General features: G+C 42.7%; 1 non-coding gene and 3 pseudogenes across 1 annotated transcript; all 4 read left to right on the forward strand.

Moving 5' to 3' along the window:
- The first annotated feature begins 4,734 nt into the window (after positions 1 to 4,734).
- On the forward strand, positions 4,735 to 4,936 carry LOC142500736 (U2 spliceosomal RNA; annotated as a pseudogene).
- Positions 4,937 to 10,944: 6,008 nt separating this feature from the next.
- Positions 10,945 to 11,127, forward strand: LOC142500141 (U2 spliceosomal RNA). Its single transcript, XR_012802825.1, has one exon. It is a non-coding gene; the product is annotated as a U2 spliceosomal RNA (small nuclear RNA).
- A 2,867-nt stretch (positions 11,128 to 13,994) lies between these two features.
- On the forward strand, positions 13,995 to 14,195 carry LOC142500215 (U2 spliceosomal RNA; annotated as a pseudogene).
- Positions 14,196 to 16,685: 2,490 nt separating this feature from the next.
- Positions 16,686 to 16,861, forward strand: LOC142500174 (U2 spliceosomal RNA; annotated as a pseudogene).
- The last annotated feature ends 2,302 nt before the right edge of the window (positions 16,862 to 19,163 follow it).

Consider the following 19,163-nt stretch of genomic DNA (forward strand, 5'->3'; position numbering starts at 1 on the left):
TTTGCGGGAAATATAAATAACGAATATGGTATCTGGACTTCAAAAAGAAAATTCTTAGTCATCTTTAAAAAAGACCCAGAAGGGATCGATGGGAAAATGAGACCCCCAGCCAGGTTTAAACTGGGCAAGTTTAACGGGGATTTATACTACACAGGAATGCCTTTATATTGCCGGTTATGCACAAAATTCGGGCACACAAAAGAATCTTGCAAAGAGGATAAGCATTGCACCAACTGTGAGGCCTCTGACCATGATCTTAAAGACTGCAAAGCAATGAGGAAATGTAATTTGTGCCAAAAAACAGGACATGTTTATATGTCTTGCCCTCAACGCTCACGCACAAACATGGAGGAGCAAAAAAAATCAAATGAAAAGGAACCAGAGCAAACAAATGGAGGCCTGACCCCAGAGAACGCAGAGGAATCAGCAACCAAAGACGAGACACCTGTGGCTGTAGAGGAGACGCCCGAGGAACAGCTGACCCCTGGAGAGCCAAGACTACCAGTAACACCTGGAGCAGATGATGACAGAGCGGAGTCAAAAGAACACTCGGAGGCGGAGGCTTCGGAGGGTCCTGGAGACGGGTTCTGGGAAACTGCAAGGGCTAAAAGGAGTAAAATCTCCCAGGGGAAAGAACAAAGGAAAAGAACAGCTAAAGTCAAAACCTACGTGGAAGTGACGCATCCTGAGGTGGAGCTAACCGCCAGATACGCAGCTTTACAGAACTCGGAGGTGGCTGATACTCTGCAAGAATCTGGGGAAATGGACACAATATCAGGTACGGAAGTAATAGAAACCTTTTCTACTGATTTTTATGGAGGAGTTGAGAATGTCTCTCCGTGTTCAGATGAATATCTTGAACATGATGCAGTTGAGTGTTTTACAGGTATGGAGAGGCCAGACTTTCCAGAAATAGGGACAGACATGGACTATTGAAAATCAAAATGGCTGTCTTAAAAGGTATATCTTTTAATGTGAGAAGCATAAAAGATAGGAAAAGAAGGAGAATGGTGTTTGATTATCTGACTACATTGAGTGTGACAGTTTTTTTCTTACAGGAATGTGGTATTGCGCATATGCAAAATTATAATGAATATGCAAAGGACTGGTCACAGGGGCCATCAGTGTGGTCAGGATCAAATGAAAATAAATCAGCAGGGGTTGCCATTTTATTCAAAGGGAATGTAGAAATAATGTCTGTAAATGAAATAAAACCGGGTAGACTTATAAAAGTCAGTACATTAATAGATGGCTGCAGATGGGATTTTATTAATGTATATACTCCCCCTGATAAGCAAGAAAGATCCGAAACACTTCAGCTTTTAACCCTTTTTATGGACAGTTCTTGTCCTCAAATAATAAGCGGGGATTTTAACTGCATTTTAAAGGGAGAAAAAAGATTGGGGAAAAATGTCAGTAGAAATTTTGATAAAACTTCAGGGCAATTAGAAAATATCAAAACGGATTTTAGACTACAGGATGTTTTTAAAGTGTGTAACCCCAGAAAACCAGAAGCGGAAGGCATGACCTGGAGCAATGGGATAACCTGCTCCAGGATAGATTTTTGTTTTTGTTCGAAAGAACTAAAGCCTTTAAAGTGTGTTTTAATAGAGAATATTTTATCAGATCATAAAATCTTAACTTTTACAATAAAAAGCGACGAAGTAAAGAAAAGAAATAAAAGTGAATGGAAATTAAATACTAGCCTGCTGGAAGATAAAGATATATGTGACAATTTTAGGAAAAGTTTTAAAGAATGGCAAAAACAAAAGGAACCAGGCACCACAGTTTTTAAATGGTGGGAAGATATAAAAAGAAAGACAAATTTTTTTTTCATAAAAACAGGACAGGGGAAAGCAAGGGAAAAAAGGGCTTTTTTTGAAAACCTAAATATACAATTACAAACCTTGCATAAATTAAAAGACATAGGATGTGTGGTTGAGGGAGAAATAGCTGAAGCAAAAAAACAAATAAAAAAACTCTTAGAGGCAAGAGGGAAAGAAATTGTTTTTAATTCCAGAATAAAACACATAGAAGAAAATGAAAAATGTACCAGATATTTTTTTAAGAAGAAGAATGAGAAAAAAGAATTAATTGAAGAAATGAATGGGGAAAAAACTTTACAAGGTATTCTTTTAAAAGTAGCAGCTTTTTATAAAGAACTTTTTAATAAAAAGAAGATTGATAAATATTTTACAGAGGATGCTTTAAAAGAAATAACGCTTGTTTTAAATAAGGATGATCAAGGTTTTTTAAAAGAAGATCTTAAAATGGAAGAAATCTTAGAGGTTATTAAAGGTTTTAAAACAAACAAGGTACCAGGCAAAGACGGGCTACCAATAGAATTTTATGTCACCTTCTGGGATATTTTAAAAGAAGATCTACTGAGTATTCTTAAAGAGTGTTTTGTTTTTAAAAAATTGCCATCTTCATGGAAAAAGGGCACAGTGACACTTTTATATAAAAAAGGAGATAAGACAGATATTAAAAACTGGAGACCTATTACGCTCTTAAACTCTGATTATAAAATTTTAGCAAAAATTTGTGCAAACCGATTTAAAAAAGTGGTGGATAAGGTAATACATAGTAATCAAGTATGTGCAATCCCAGGAAGGAACATCTGGGAGAATTTAAACCTGGTTAAAAATATTATAAATAATACAAAAGAGAGGGGACAGAAATTAATGATTTTATCAATCGATTTTGAAAAAGCTTTTGATAGAGTTTCCCATGAATTTTTATTTTTGGTGTTAAATAAAATGGGAATACCAGAGTGTTTTTTAAATGTTCTTAAATCCTTTTATGATGGTTGTTCAAGTGAGTTTTTAATTAATGGTTTTAGAACTGAAAGTGTGATACTAGAGTCGGGAGTAAAGCAGGGGTGCCCCCTTTCTCCCCTTTTGTTCATTTGTGCCCTGGAGCCACTTTTGTGCGTCATTAGAAAAGACAAGATGATCAGGGGTGTTGCCCTACCAGGAGGGGGAGGTGTAGAGGCAAAAGTCATTGGCTACATGGATGATATTACAATTTTTTGTAAAGACCAAATATCATTAAAAAGAACCATTAAACAGTTAGAATTTTTTAGTGTAGCTTCCGGTTTTAAAGTTAATTTCAACAAAAGTAATATCCTAAAAATCGGACATTGGGAACCCCTAACTATACCAGATATCCCAATAAAAGAATCGGTTGACATACTGGGTGTTAATTTTAATGAACAAAATGAAGGAGATCAAAACTGGGAAAAATGTATAAAAAAAATCAAGGAAAAAATCACGATGTGGTATTTAAGGAAATTAACAATGGAAGGCAAAATTTTAATAATAAAAATGGTTATTCTCCCAATCTTGCTATATATAGGTTTAGTGTTCCCTCCCTCCACTGGAGACATACAGAAAATAACAAGGTTGTGTTGTGTTTTTTTGTGGAGTTCACAAAACGAAAAATTAAAAAGGGAAATTATTTATAAAGAAAAGAATAACGGAGGAAGAGGCTTCCCAGAACTCAGATTATTTCTGTATGTTAAGTATTTTGCCTTTTGCCTTTTAAACCTTGGACGGGGAAATTATTGGTCTGTATTTTTAAAGTATGAAATAGGTTTTTTTGCAAGAAAATATAAATGGTTTGTAACATCGTTAAAAACACCCCATGTTTTAAATTTATCAGACACATATAAGATTTTAGATAAAATTTTAAACGAATTTAGTTTACAAAACAAATCTTTAGAAGAAGTTACAGACCAAAAAAAGCTGACCAAGAGCATAAAAAAAGGAGAAAAGATGTGCATTATCCCGAATGTAAACGAGCAGGGATGTAAAAAAGCCTGGGAAAGAGTGTCAGAAAAGGAGCTTTTTAATAACCAAAAGGACATTACATGGTTATGTGCGCACCAAGCTTTGCCAGGCAAGTTCTTCCAACACAGAAGGGGCCTGGCGATGAGCGCCAAGTGCCCAAGGGAGAATTGTCCACACGATGAGACAACTTTACATATTATGTGGTCATGTAATTATGCTAAAAAGGTGTGGGGAAGAGTTTTCTTGCTCTTGCAGTGGATTGGTGGCCTAAAAATTCTAGACCCAGATGTAGTTTTTTTTGGGAGTTTTGAACTTAAAAACAAAAATCAAAACATTATTACCTGGAAAATAATTAATTGTATAAAAGAAGCCTTGTGGAAAGTGAGAAACGTTTTATTATATTTTAGAGAAGAAATACCAGTGAATGATTGCATCTCCCTAGCTTTTAGTCAAATGTATTTATATTATCTCTTGGACAGGAAGAAAGGGAATAAAGAAAGAGAAAGCCTATGGGGAGTACAAATATGGTCCACCATTTTAAAGAAATAAATAAAAACACTGAGACTGGTTTTTAAATAAATTTCTTTAAATATTACTGTAAAACAAATGTTCCAAACGCTTTTACAAAAGGGAAAAGTTTTTTAAAAATAGTCAAAATTTGTGTTTAAAAGCAAAATATTTGCTGATTAATTGGCAGTTTTTGTGCCTTTTTGGGTCCCTTTTTGTGGGGCATCGGAGAGTAGAGGTGGGCCGATGCTCCCCCCCACAGCAGGAGGCAGCGGGGGAAAAGCATATGAAGATATGTTACAGAAATGCAAAATTTGTTACAAGAATGTGATATGGACTAAAAATCCTATTGCTTATGTTGGGGTTCTTGTAATGTTGGGGAGGTTTTTTATTTTTCAAAAAGTTTGAGTTTCTCTTTTTTCTGTAACTAGGATATATGTCTTTTTCGAAATAATAAAAAAAAAAAAAAAATAAATAAAATAAAATCTGTTCTTATCAGTTTAATATCTGATACGTCCCCTATCTGGGGACCATATATTAAATGGATTTTTAGAACAGGGAGATGGAAGAAGAGCTTGCTCTGTCCACTCCACGCATTGACCTGGTATTGCAGTACCTCCAGGACCGGTGCACTTCCCTTTGGGGATATTTGGCTTGTATCAAAAAATAGAAACAAATGACTGTCTGACAGAAAAAAAACAAACATGCATTTTTGGCTCTTTCTTTTGCAAAGAAAGAAGAAGATGAAATGACGACAAAATAAAGCCTCCTTCTTTTTGCTGTGTCTTGTTTGCTCTTTTGCGTGGCTTCTTACTTTCTTTTCTTTTCAGCTCCTCCTCGCATGGAGCAGGAGTGCCGCCTGCTGCCTAGCCTAATTCAGTCCGAACGAGCAGATGCCTAAGAAACTCCTGTTGAAGCTGTATCCAAATAGCCTGCATAGCAAACACTGCAGCAGCAAGCAGCAAGCAGCAAGCAGCAAATGCCTTGACTTGCTGGCTTCTTGTCACAATGGCTGGCTGGCTGGCTGGCTGAAATGACCTGAACTGAAAAGCCCAGCCACTGGCTGCTTGCTTGCTGCCTGAGTTTCATGGCAGCCCAGACGAGTCGGCTAGCAGAGAAAAAGTGGGCGGTTCCTATGCAAATAAGCAGACGAAGCCTGGTGCCGGAAAAAGAACTGGAAGCATGTGCCTTTTTGGCTGTTTGCTGGCCATGCGGGCCCCCCAGCAGTGTGTGCGGCTGCTTTTCTTTACTCCATAGAAAGTCTTTGGCTTTTGCATCCGTCGTCGTCGTCGCCGCCGCTGCTGCATAGACTCCCCGGAGCTGTGTCGGGAGGAGCGGAGGCAGGCACGCTGGCCTGCTGGGGGAGGAGGCGAGCGGGCAGCCAGCGGCTCCCTCTGCCCTTCTCCCTAAAGCGTAGCGCCCCTGGCCGTCGGGCGGCGCTCAGGCGGGGGCCCATTTCTGGTTATCGCTTCTCGGCCTTTTGGCTAAGACCAAGTGTCTGAAACCGGAAGGCCAACGGAGAGAGAAGGACCGTCCCCTTGGCCCTGGAGCATCGCCAGAAATGGCTTAAGCTCCTTGCTGCTTTAGGGGGGGCGCGCCTGATCTTGGGACGAGCGAGGAGATACTGGGTTCGTTTCAGACCTGATTCAGAAAGCGTGTCAGGGGTCATGTACCCGCCGGCCAGTTTTGACTTGGGGGGAAACCGAGGGTTCCTGTTTTACCCAGGGCAGCCGGTATACTGTAGAAATTGTCGGAAGTATGGGCACACAAAGTTCGAATGTGACAAATCTGGGACCATATGTCGAAACTGTGGGGAAGGTGGTCATACGGCTATGAGGTGTGACAAACCCCGCAAATGTGACCTTTGTGGGGGAACGGGTCACTTAGCCAGACAGTGTCCAAAAAGACCGTACTCCCATGCGGCCAGGATGCAAAGAAAAGAGGAAGAAGAAGAGGAAGATCGTATGGAAAAGGAGAGAGAGAGAGAGAGAGAGAGGGGGAACGAGAGATCTGAAAACCCCGAGAAGGCAAATGAGGAGGAGGGGGAGCAGGAGGTGATGCAGGAAACAGGAGATGAAAGAACAGAAGTTGAGAGGAACAATAAGGGAGTTGACCCTGTGATAGAAGAAGAGGACATGGTACAGGTATCAGTGGCTCCAATAGAGAGAGATTCTCAGGCAAATACTGAAGAAGAGTCCATAGGAATACCTAAAGATCTTAGAATATCACAGGAAGAGATGCCGGCAGAAGACGGGTCGGAAACATCAGAGGAAGATGGTGTGGTCAAAGGGGGAAAGCGGCCAAAATTCATGACGCCAAAACGTCGGGGAATATTTAAAAAAAAGAGAGGGAAGGTAACGATGCCGCCAAACTTTGTCCATCCTACAAGATTTGAGATGCTACAGTTCGTGGAGGAGGGGGAGCTGAAAACTTTCAGTACAGAGGAGATGATGGGAGACTTTCCAAGCCCGGTGAGTTCTATAGGAGACGGAAGTGAAGGAGGGACATCAAGTCCTAGAGCTTCAATGGAGGGATGGAGTCCCAGTGAAGAAGGGAATGGGGGAGTGCCAATAAGCCCAGGAGATCCAAAAGAGGGATGTAGTGGTGTGATTACAGAGGGGGAAGCACCATATAGAGACTTATTGCTTTTGTCCCCAGGGAGCATGCCATATGTGGAGGATGATGCAGTAGTGCAGTTGCAGGAGACAACTGGGTATGCTATCTAGGGAGAGGGTAGTGATGTTTGTTTTCTGCAACATAAATGTCTATCACAGTTGTTTCCCTGAATGTAAGTAGTATCAGAGCACCTGCAAGAAGAGCAATGATATTAGAGTACGTGGCTAAACAAAAAAGTGACATAATTTGCTTACAAGAGTGTGCAATAAATGATATACCACCTAAGACGGAATGGAAATTTGGGGAAGCTGTGTGGTCTGGGTGTCATGAGAACAGGAATAGTGGGGTAGGAGTGTTAGTTAGGAATAGGGAGATTAGTGTGATTAAAAATATAGTTATTGAACCCGGAAGATTGCAATGTGTTTGGTTGGGATGGAGGGGGATGAAACTGCGCATTTTTAATATATATGCTTCACCTGTAAAAAAGTTAAGAGAAGAGCTTTTTGAAATGCTTCAAATGTTTCTACCAGGGAGGGAGCCAACAATAGTTGCTGGAGATTTTAACTGTGCTTTGGAAAAGAGTGATAGAGTAGGTGGGGCTGAAGAACAGAGGCCTGATGGGACGAGGAATCTCCTCAAAAATATAATAAAGGATTATGGGTTAGTAGACGCTGGGAAAAAGGGGGGGAGAAGCACAACAGTGTACACGTGGTACAGTGATAAAGGAGAGGTCCGTTCGAGAATTGATTTGATACTCCTTTCAAAGGGGATGAAGATGAGAGAATGGAAGGTGATGAAAGTAGTTTTTTCAGATCATGTGTGTATAAAGTGTAGAGTGGACGTGGAAGGGATAGTTGAATATGGCAAAGGATATTGGAAACTAAACGTGGCCCTGATGGAAAACGTAATTTGTAAAAAACAGTTTGAAAGTCTGTATGCGAGAATGAAGGCGAGGATGAGAGAATTCAGGGATGTGGTGGATTGGTGGGAGTGGTTTAAAAAAGAAACTAAAGTGTTCTTTATAAAGAAAGGGTGTGAACAGGCTAGGAAGGTAGAAGAAGAATTTACAGCACTTTATTTAAGAAAGCAATTTTTGCTTAAATTAAGAAAAATGGGGTGGGATGTGGACAATGAGTTTGAGAAAGGGAGGAAAGATGTAAGAAGGCTAATTGAAAAAAAAGGTAAAAGGATCATACACGCCGCAAGAGTGGAAAAGATAGAACAAGATGAGAAGTGTACACCCTATTTTTTTTAAAAAGTTTTTTCGGAAAAAACTATAATGGGTCCAGTGTTAGATAGTAATGAGGGAGAAGTATATGGGACAGTGGAGATAGTGAAGGAAGTGGAGAAATACTATGGAATACTATTTGAGGAAAAATTCAGAGACAAAGGAATGGAGAAAGAACTATTAGAAAGAACACAATGTAAATTGGAGGTGGAAGAACAACACTTCTTGGGAAGGGACTTAAGTGAAATGGAAGTAGAGGAAGGAGTACGAAGAGGGAAGAAGGGGAAGACACCAGGGAGTGATGGGCTCCCCTATGAGTTTTACTGTGAGTATTGGGGGTTGATAGGACCAGAGATGGTAAGTGTATTTAAAGAAATTTGGAAAATGGGGAAGGTGCCGGCATCCTTTCGTGAAGGAATTATCACTTTCATTTATAAAAAAGGGGATAAACGAAACCTAAAGAACTGGCGCCCAATTACACTGCTTAATGTCGACTATAAGGTTTTTGCAAAAGTGATCATGGAAAGGATGAAAGGTGTCATTGAAAAGTTGGTGGATGAAGATCAGGTATGTGCAGTACCAGGCAGACAGATTGCTGAGAACTTGGGGTTGATAAGGGACTTGCTCTGGTATTGTAAAGAAAGGAACCAGCCAGTAGTAATAGCGAACATAGATTTTGAGAAGGCGTACGACAGGTTGGCCCATAGTTTTCTTTTTAAAGTACTGGGGAAGTTAGGAATTCCAGAGGGATTGCTAAGGCAAATTAGGAATTTATATGATGGGATTTTTAGTAGAGTTATGGTGAATGGATTCTTCACGGAAGAAATACAGATAAGATCAGGAGTGAGACAGGGGTGCCCCCTGTCTCCATTGGCTTTTATATGTGCCATGGAGCCACTATTAAACGAGATCAGGAGAGACAAGGTAGTGAGAGGGGTTGAAGTCCCAGGGAGTGGGGGTAGAAGTGTAAAGACACTGGGCTATATGGACGATTTAACGGTGGTCTGCACAACACAGGCAGCAATCAAGAGAGTGAAGTTCCATATAGAAAATTTTTGTGTTGCATCAGGGTTTAGAGTGAATTGGGATAAGAGCGTTTGTAAAGCTTTTGGTGACTGGAGAGATTTAGATAAGTGCGGGATCCCCGTTGAGATGCAGCAATTGAAAATCTTAGGAGTATGGTTTGACGAGGAGCTGAAGGGGGAGAGTAACTGGGAGCAGATAGGTGAAAGGATAAATAAAAAAATACAGTTCTGGTCCCTGAGGAAGTTATCAATGGAGGGGAAAGTCTTAATCACAAAAGCGGTTCTTGTACCTATTCTGTTATACATGGGAATGGTGTTCCCTCCGACAAGTAAATGGTTGAGGAAAATAACCAGATTTTTGTTTGTTTTTTTTTGGAGCTCAGAAAAGGAAAAACTAAGAAGACAAGTTGTGTATAAAGACAAAATGAAAGGGGGGAAGGGCCTGCCTGATATAGAGGTTAGTATAGAAGCAAAATATGCACATTTTTGCATAAATCTAGTTAATAATAAAAATAACAAAGCCGCATGCTTCTGTAGATATGAGGCGGGAGGCATGTTAAGGAGGTTGGGTTTGTTTAAAATTGATTTAAGGAAACCAGTCTGTTTTGTTACCCCAGTTTTTTATGAAAGAATACAAGGTTTCATAGAGAAATTTGGGTTGTTGGGGACAGAAAGAAAGTTGTGGGAAGATCATAGGAGAATTAAAAAATTAATAAGTAGTAAAGAGGTGAGTGAGGGTATAGGTGGATTGAGTGATAAACAAGTCGCCCAAGTGTGGAGAAGGGTGAGTCAAAAAGACCTAACTAACAACCAAAAAGATTTGGCTTGGATGACGGCACATAGTTGCCTTCCTGTAAAATATTTTCAAAAGAGGAGAGATCTGTCCAGATCTGAGGTGTGTCCAAGAGAAGGTTGTGGGGGGTCGGAAAACATAGCTCATCTCTTTTGGAACTGTAGATTTGTAAGAAAGGTGTGGCGAGGTTTGGGAAAACTTGTAACTGAAGTGACAGGGGTGGGGAAGTTACAATATAATACAATGATGTATGGGGAGAGTGGGGAGGATGGAAAACAGGAGAATGTGTTGTGGAAGATTGTGAATTGTGTGAAAGAATTGATGTGGGAAGTTAGAAATGTGCTAATTTATAAGAAAGAAGTGATAGGTGTGAATGAGTGTGTTAAGATGATATTGGGGAAAATGTATGTATATTACTTGATGGATGTTAAAAAATTGGGGAAGAAGGAAGGGGAAAAAATTTGGAAGGCCACAAAGTGGAGAAGTTTAATAAGTAAGGTATAGAAAGGTCAAGGTTTTGCAAGATGAAAATGTTCTATTTTAGTAACAAAGGGTGGTATTAAAAGTAGTTTTCTTTTTGATAGTATTAGGGAGTTTAAGGGAGAGAAGGAGTGCAAGGATGGAGCACAGCGAAAGATTGAGATGTGGAGGGACGGGAGAAAAGTATGCTTTTATCATATGGAAGAGAATATGAAGAGATAAAAGATATTTAATGAAGACACTAGGTGCCTTTAGGGTCCGTATGATGGAGTATCGGAGAGTAGAGGCGGGCCGATGCTCCCCTCCACGGGTGGATCGGTGGATGAAAAGCATACAGAAAGGGAAAAAAAAGGGGGTTTGTAAAGGGTTGAAATAAAAAAGTGTGTATAAAACATGTTGAAAGAATATGTTGTTGAATTGTATCATGTTTGGGGTGATTGTAATGTTGGGGTGGTTTTTTTGTTTTTCGAAAAGTAAAAATTGTATATAAAAAACTGTTCAATAAAAACATTTAAAAAAAAAAAAAAAAAAAAATCTGTTCTTATCAGTTTAATATCTGATACGTCCCCTATCTGGGGACCATATATTAAATGGATTTTTAGAACAGGGAGATGGAAGAAGAGCTTGCTCTGTCCACTCCACGCATTGACCTGGTATTGCAGTACCTCCAGGACCGGTGCACTTCCCTTTGGGGATATTTGGCTTGTATCAAAAAATAGAAACAAATGACTGTCTGACAGAAAAAAAACAAACATGCATTTTTGGCTCTTTCTTTTGCAAAGAAAGAAGAAGATGAAATGACGACAAAATAAAGCCTCCTTCTTTTTGCTGTGTCTTGTTTGCTCTTTTGCGTGGCTTCTTACTTTCTTTTCTTTTCAGCTCCTCCTCGCATGGAGCAGGAGTGCCGCCTGCTGCCTAGCCTAATTCAGTCCGAACGAGCAGATGCCTAAGAAACTCCTGTTGAAGCTGTATCCAAATAGCCTGCATAGCAAACACTGCAGCAGCAAGCAGCAAGCAGCAAGCAGCAAATGCCTTGACTTGCTGGCTTCTTGTCACAATGGCTGGCTGGCTGGCTGAAATGACCTGAACTGAAAAGCCCAGCCACTGGCTGCTTGCTTGCTGCCTGAGTTTCATGGCAGCCCAGACGAGTCGGCTAGCAGAGAAAAAGTGGGCGGTTCCTATGCAAATAAGCAGACGAAGCCTGGTGCCGGAAAAAGAACTGGAAGCATGTGCCTTTTTGGCTGTTTGCTGGCCATGCGGGCCCCCCAGCAGTGTGTGCGGCTGCTTTTCTTTACTCCATAGAAAGTCTTTGGCTTTTGCATCCGTCGTCGTCGTCGCCGCCGCTGCTGCATAGACTCCCCGGAGCTGTGTCGGGAGGAGCGGAGGCAGGCACGCTGGCCTGCTGGGGGAGGAGGCGAGCGGGCAGCCAGCGGCTCCCTCTGCCCTTCTCCCTAAAGCGTAGCGCCCCTGGCCGTCGGGCGGCGCTCAGGCGGGGGCCCATTTCTGGTTATCGCTTCTCGGCCTTTTGGCTCAGATCATTGTGTCTGAGTCAGGGGCTTAGCTGGGACTGTGTCACCTTGGCCTTGCGGCATCGGCTCGAAAGAGTCTTAAGCCGCATGCTGCTTTTGGGGTGACACGCCATCCCGAGCAGTTTCGGAGGGCGAGCGATGGCGACTTTTAATGAAGTGCGCTTGAAGAACACAGTCAGATTCCTGGTTGGTGAGGAATATCGGTCGGTGGAGATGCTGAAGCAGATTGTCGAGAAGGTGCTGCGGGAGCTTTGTGATGTCGGGACGAAGAAATTGTTTTGCGTCCAGGATTTCCCTCGCCAGGGAATTTATGACGTCACGTTTCACCAAGAGGGGGATGCCTCCAAGGTGTACGAAATCTGCAAGGAAAGAGCGGAGAGTGACATGCTACGAGGGATTTCGGTAATACCTTGTTTTATGATGGAAGAGCGCCAGGTTCTTGTCCACATGTACAACCCGTACACGAGCAAGCAGAATATCACCATGTTTCTGGAAAGATATTGCTCAGTAGTGAAAGGAGGATTTGAGCAGGTGAACGTTTACGGAGTGTATAACGGGAAAAGGAAGTACTGGGTACGGTTCAAGAAAGACCCATCGTGTGTTGGAGGTGTGAGACAGCCCCCTGCCAGTTTCAGCATTGGAGGGGATCGTGGGTTTATTACCTACAAAGGACAGCCGATGTATTGTCGTAATTGTTTCACATATGGACATACCAAAGAAGGTTGTGAAAGATCGGGAGTAGTCTGCAGGGTGTGTGGCAAGGATGGGCACACCGCTGCGGGCTGTAAGACACCCCGTAAATGTGACATTTGTGGGGAGGTGGGTCATTTGATGCGGCAGTGTACGCAGAGATCTTATGCTCAAGCAACAACGGGAGAGAAAGTGTTGGTGGAGGAAATGGAGATTGGGGGAAATACTTTTTCGCCAGTAAGTGATGTAGGTGAAGAAACCCCAGAACTTGGGGTAGATCCTTTTGTTGAGGAAATGTATTTAGAGAACTTAAGGCAAGAAAGAGAAAAGGAAGTTGGAGCAGAAGTATCCCAGGAATTTGAGGAGGGGGGAGTGAAGGAGGTGGTGAAAACTTTGGAACAAAGTAAAATGGACATGGACAGTATTGTGTTGGCCTCCACATCACAAGGAGGGGGGATTGTGGTGCCAGAGATACAAGAGAGGGAGGAGATGGAAGTAAATGTGGATGAGAAAAAGGCTCAGAAACGGAAAGAGAAGGTGGTGGGGGTAGAGGATAAGTTTTGCCCCCACCGGACGGAAGGGGAAGAGGGTTTTAGAGGGTTAGAAGCAATAGAAGAAGCGGTGAGAGTTTTAGAGACGGGGAAAGGACAAGAGGCAAAGAGTACAGTACAAGAGGAAGAGATGGAGGTCGGAGGTTCAGAAAAGAAAACCTTAAAACGTAGACAAAAGGAGAGTATAAAGAAAGCAGAAATTGAGGCAGGTACGGAAGCAGGCCCCAGCAAAAGGGGAAGTAAGGAACAGAAGGGTAGTGAGAGTGATAGTTCAGCCTCACAAGAAAGTCAGGGAAGTGATCAAATGCAGGGAAAAGGGAAAGTACAGAGGAAAGTAAGCAGAACAAGTGGAGAAGAAGATATAACGAAGGAAAGGGCTAAAAAGGATTGGTGGTTGGAGAAAAAGAGAAAGAGGAAGAAAGCAAACTTGAAGTAAATAGAAATCAACTTCAAAGACTTTTAGGAGTTTGGGATAAGACAGAACCGGGGGAAACGCTGAAAAAGGTAAAAAGATCTATAGAATCACTAGAAATGGGGTTAAGCATAGCACCAGGAACCTCAATTAGTATTCGGGAAAAAAAGAGAGAGATAAATGTATTGGAAAGTTTAGAAGGAAAATAGGATGTTAAGGGGTTATTGTATATGTCTGAAGTGTCTGAAATAGAAAGAGATATTTGTGGAATTATGAAACATAGGTATGTTCTGTATTAATATTATTGTGTATAAAATGCTAAATGAAAACTGTTCTGTGTTATTTTCGAAAAAATGGAAAAATTGTAAAACTTTATCTTTATGTTTGAATAAAAAAAAAAAAAAAAAAAAAAAAAAAAAATCTGTTCTTATCAGTTTAATATCTGATACGTCCCCTATCTGGGGACCATATATTAAATGGATTTTTAGAACAGGGAGATGGAAGAAGAGCTTGCTCTGTCCACTCCACGCATTGACCTGGTATTGCAGTACCTCCAGGACCGGTGCACTTCCCTTTGGGGATATTTGGCTTGTATCAAAAAATAGAAACAAATCACTGTCTGACAGAAAAAAAACAAACATGCATTTTTGGCTCTTTCTTTTGCAAAGAAAGAAGAAGATGAAATGACGACAAAATAAAGCCTCCTTCTTTTTGCTGTGTCTTGTTTGCTCTTTTGCGTGGCTTCTTACTTTCTTTTCTTTTCAGCTCCTCCTCGCATGGAGCAGGAGTGCCGCCTGCTGCCTAGCCTAATTCAGTCCGAACGAGCAGATGCCTAAGAAACTCCTGTTGAAGCTGTATCCAAATAGCCTGCATAGCAAACACTGCAGCAGCAAGCAGCAAGCAGCAAGCAGCAAATGCCTTGACTTGCTGGCTTCTTGTCACAATGGCTGGCTGGCTGAAATGACCTGAACTGAAAAGCCCAGCCACTGGCTGCTTGCTTGCTGCCTGAGTTTCATGGCAGCCCAGACGAGTCGGCTAGCAGAGAAAAAGTGGGCGGTTCCTATGCAAATAAGCAGACGAAGCCTGGTGCCGGAAAAAGAACTGGAAGCATGTGCCTTTTTGGCTGTTTGCTGGCCATGCGGGCCCCCCAGCAGTGTGTGCGGCTGCTTTTCTTTACTCCATAGAAAGTCTTTGGCTTTTGCATCCGTCGTCGTCGTCGCCGCCGCTGCTGCATAGACTCCCCGGAGCTGTGTCGGGAGGAGCGGAGGCAGGCACGCTGGCCTGCTGGGGGAGGAGGCGAGCGGGCAGCCAGCGGCTCCCTCTGCCCTTCTCCCTAAAGCGTAGCGCCCCTGGCCGTCGGGCGGCGCTCAGGCGGGGGCCCATTTCTGGTTATCGCTTCTCGGCCTTTTGGCTCAGATCAAGTGTCTGGGCTGAGAGGTTTTGCTGAGACTGTGCCCCCTTGGCCTTGAGTCATCGTTCCGGAGGGGACTTAAGACTCATGCTGCTATTAGGGGGGTGCGCCATCTCAGGCAGCGGGAGGTGATCAGGAGCGGACAAGGAGAGAGATGGTGAAGGGCCGGCGCCTTGGCCTTGGGGGATCGTCCTAACAGACTTAACCCCCTTGCTGCTATAAGGGTGCCGCTCCGGAGCCAATGTTGTGTTTGGCGGACAAGGACGAGAAGAGAGAGAGACGGTGAAGGGCCGGCGCCTTGGCCTTTGGGGATCGTTCTAACGGACTTAACCCCCTTGCTGCTATTAGGGCGCTGCACCTGGAACTAGAGGTGACGGTGATCGTGAAAGAGGATGGCGGACAAAGCAAATGAGAAGAACTGCATCCGGTTCCAGATCGTGGGATCCAGTCGAGCCAGTGTCGGTGTTGGATATGTCGTGGAGGAAATTGTGAGAGATTTGCTGGGAGTGGAGTATGGAGACATATACTGCCTTCAGGATTTTTTGAAAGAAGGAATCATGGATTTAACCTTTGTGGAGGAGAAGAAATGCCGACAGACTTATGAAAAATGCAAAACGATCTTGAGTGATAAAAGAATGGAAGGAATCAGAGTGATACCAAGATTTCTGCAAGTGGAGAGACCGGTAATAGTGCAGATGTTTAATGTGTTCACGAAGAAGGAGGACATTGAGGAATTTCTAATGCACTTTTGTGTAACAGTGAAAGGAGGAACTAAATTGAGAAATACATATGGACTGTATAATGGCAGACGTCGTTTTTGGGTCAGACTCAGACCCAATATAGAGGGGGTGGAGGGATTGATGTATCCACCTGAAAGGTTTTGCATTGGTAGAGATAAGGGAGTATTGGAGTTTCCAGGGCAACCTGAGGAAGTGATGTACAATAAATGTGGGGAAAAAGGACAGCTTTTAGCTAAGTGTGTGGAAGGGAAAAGAGGGGAGGTTGGAAAAGAGACAGATATTTTGAAGCAAGATGTGTTTAACGTGGAAAATATGAGATCTGTAAATGAAGTATTATTAGAATTTGAAAGAGATAGGGAAAAGCAGATGAAGGAGGAGGAAAGGAAAAAAAGAAAAAGAGATGGAAGAGAAAGAAGAGGGCAGAAGAGAAAATAAGGGTGGTTTAGAATCTAGAAGGGGAAGTAGTGGAAAAAAAGAAGAGGAAGAGGAAAGTGAGTGGTCTGAGGTTAAAGTAAGAAAAAAGGAAAGAAAAGGGATGTGCAAAAATGAGAGTGTTGAGCAAGTAGAAAATCATTGGAGTAATGTTAAAAACAGAAGAGGAAATAAGGGTGGTTTGAGTGGCCTGAGAATAGAGCAAGGAAAAAAGTGCAAAAATGAGAGTGTTGAGCAAGTGGGAAATCTTTGGAGTAATGTGGAAAGAAGAGAAGGAAGGAAAGAAGAGAAGGATAGGGGAGAGGAAGGGTATCGTAGCAGAATGGTTTTGATGAGTATAGAATGTGAATAAAAAGAAGGTGAAGGATGAAGAGTGTAAAGGGAATATTGTAAAGAAAAGATTTACAGTGTGTAAAATTTAAATTTTTCTGAAATGTTTTATTTTACGTTGTTGTAAAAATGGAAAGATGAAAATAAAAAATATTTAACACAAAAAAAAAAAATCTGTTCTTATCAGTTTAATATCTGATACGTCCCCTATCTGGGGACCATATATTAAATGGATTTTTAGAACAGGGAGATGGAAGAAGAGCTTGCTCTGTCCACTCCACGCATTGACCTGGTATTGCAGTACCTCCAGGACCGGTGCACTTCCCTTTGGGGATATTTGGCTTGTATCAAAAAATAGAAACAAATCACTGTCTGACAGAAAAAAAACAAACATGCATTTTTGGCTCTTTCTTTTGCAAAGAAAGAAGAAGATGAAGAAATGACGACAAAATAAAGCCTCCTTCTTTTTGCTGTGTCTTGTTTGCTCTTTTGCGTGGCTTCTTACTTTCTTTTCTTTTCAGCTCCTCCTCGCATGGAGCAGGAGTGCCGCCTGCTGCCTAGCCTAATTCAGTCCGAACGAGCAGATGCCTAAGAAACTCCTGTTGAAGCTGTATCCAAATAGCCTGCATAGCAAACACTGCAGCAGCAAGCAGCAAGCAGCAAGCAGCAAATGCCTTGACTTGCTGGCTTCTTGTCACAATGGCTGGCTGGCTGGCTGAAATGACCTGAACTGAAAAGCCCAGCCACTGGCTGCTTGCTTGCTGCCTGAGTTTCATGGCAGCCCAGACGAGTCGGCTAGCAGAGAAAAAGTGGGCGGTTCCTATGCAAATAAGCAGACGAAGCCTGGTGCCGGAAAAAGAACTGGAAGCATGTGCCTTTTTGGCTGTTTGCTGGCCATGCGGGCCCCCCAGCAGTGTGTGCGGCTGCTTTTCTTTACTCCATAGAAAGTCTTTGGCTTTTGCATCCGTCGTCGTCGTCGCCGCCGCTGCTGCATAGACTCCCCGGAGCTGTGTCGGGAGGAGCGGAGGCAGGCACGCTGGCCTGCTGGGGGAGGAGGCGAGCGGGCAGCCAGCGGCTCCCTCTGCCCTTCTCCCTAAAGCGTAGCGCCCCTGGCCGTCGGGCGGCGCTCAGGCGGGGGCCCATTTCTGGTTATCGCTTCTCGGCTTTTGGCTAAGACCAAGTGTCTTGGGCCGTTTCGAGGAGGGATCGACACGATGTCGTTCGACGACGGAACTGTGCCGGCTTACGCGCGGCTTAAGGACTCGGTAAGATTCGAATTCACTGAAATTGACAGGAAAGGAAAAGATCTGGGATACATCGTTAAGAAACTTTTATTGGGACTGTTTGAAATGAAAGTGGAATATATTTTGGCTATACAGGACTATCCCAGAAGGGGGGTGTATGATGTGACTTTTACAAACGCTTTCAACTGCACGAACTTTCACAAAAAACTTAAGGAAAAGATTGATGACCCCCTCCTGCAAGGAGTTAGAGTCACACTGCACCACTCCAATGAAGAAGTACTGCTAATTGTTAAGATGTACTCCCCACATGTTCCTGCAAGCGAGATTAAGATGTTCTTAGACAGATACTGTGAAAAAGTTGTTTTTGCGGGAAATATAAATAACGAATATGGTATCTGGACTTCAAAAAGAAAATTCTTAGTCATCTTTAAAAAAGACCCAGAAGGGATCGATGGGAAAATGAGACCCCCAGCCAGGTTTAAACTGGGCAAGTTTAACGGGGATTTATACTACACAGGAATGCCTTTATATTGCCGGTTATGCACAAAATTCGGGCACACAAAAGAATCTTGCAAAGAGGATAAGCATTGCACCAACTGTGAGGCCTCTGACCATGATCTTAAAGACTGCAAAGCAATGAGGAAATGTAATTTGTGCCAAAAAACAGGACATGTTTATATGTCTTGCCCTCAACGCTCACGCACAAACATGGAGGAGCAAAAAAAATCAAATGAAAAGGAACCAGAGCAAACAAATGGAGGCCTGACCCCAGAGAACGCAGAGGAATCAGCAACCAAAGACGAGACACCTGTGGCTGTAGAGGAGACGCCCGAGGAACAGCTGACCCCTGGAGAGCCAAGACTACCAGTAACACCTGGAGCAGATGATGACAGAGCGGAGTCAAAAGAACACTCGGAGGCGGAGGCTTCGGAGGGTCCTGGAGACGGGTTCTGGGAAACTGCAAGGGCTAAAAGGAGTAAAATCTCCCAGGGGAAAGAACAAAGGAAAAGAACAGCTAAAGTCAAAACCTACGTGGAAGTGACGCATCCTGAGGTGGAGCTAACCGCCAGATACGCAGCTTTACAGAACTCGGAGGTGGCTGATACTCTGCAAGAATCTGGGGAAATGGACACAATATCAGGTACGGAAGTAATAGAAACCTTTTCTACTGATTTTTATGGAGGAGTTGAGAATGTCTCTCCGTGTTCAGATGAATATCTTGAACATGATGCAGTTGAGTGTTTTACAGGTATGGAGAGGCCAGACTTTCCAGAAATAGGGACAGACATGGACTATTGAAAATCAAAATGGCTGTCTTAAAAGGTATATCTTTTAATGTGAGAAGCATAAAAGATAGGAAAAGAAGGAGAATGGTGTTTGATTA

This window comes from Ascaphus truei, chromosome 7 (assembly GCF_040206685.1).
Source record: "Ascaphus truei isolate aAscTru1 chromosome 7, aAscTru1.hap1, whole genome shotgun sequence".
Taxonomy (NCBI): Eukaryota; Metazoa; Chordata; class Amphibia; order Anura; family Ascaphidae; genus Ascaphus; species Ascaphus truei.